Genomic DNA, 675 nt, shown 5'->3' with positions numbered 1-675 from the left:
ATCCGGCCGGGCAGGCAGAGCCTGCCGTGGGCTGCCAGCTCTTCCTGCCCGGCCGGAGAAAAACACCCGAGCAAAACAGCCAAATAAAGGAGGGGAAAAACACCCCAACCATTGATTAAACAATAACATTAAATGGCAGAATATGATCTCGTTTATTGCTGTAATATGTTGCGTTCTGCCGTGACTCAGGCGGCACCACAATTTCTAAGGCCATCAACGGTAACTGAGCATTAGCCGGGATGAATAATTAACAATAATTTCATGGCAAATGCACTCGTAAGTAACATTAACATCGAACACGCAGCTCGATCTATTACTGGTTTTGCTTTATTTAGAGGGTGTGATTATTATTTTTTCCATGAGCACCGGCAGCCCCGGCACTCACTGGCTCCGCTGCAAAGGAAGCGGCGCAGGGAGGGGGATGCTGTCCCCATGTCCTTTCGGGCCGGGGCCGTTCTCTGTGTCGGGTCGTCACTCTGCAGCACGTCTGACCCAACGAAGCCGCTCCCACCCCAGGACCCCGCTGGGCAAATCTGAGCTCCATCCCGCAGCCCACCCCGGGGAAGGGGACCAGCCTGGATGCGCTGAAGGGGGATGCCAGGGGCAGGCAGGGCTGCAGCGCTGCCGGACGGGAGGGCAGGGACCGGCCTGGCTGCCCTGCGAGGGTGGGGATGG

This window comes from Egretta garzetta, unplaced genomic scaffold, assembly GCF_000687185.1.
Source record: "Egretta garzetta isolate BGI_Z169 unplaced genomic scaffold, ASM68718v1 scaffold243, whole genome shotgun sequence".
Taxonomy (NCBI): domain Eukaryota; kingdom Metazoa; phylum Chordata; class Aves; order Pelecaniformes; family Ardeidae; genus Egretta; species Egretta garzetta.
The sequence above is the reverse complement of the archived record's forward strand: the minus strand, read 5'-3'. Positions refer to the sequence as shown.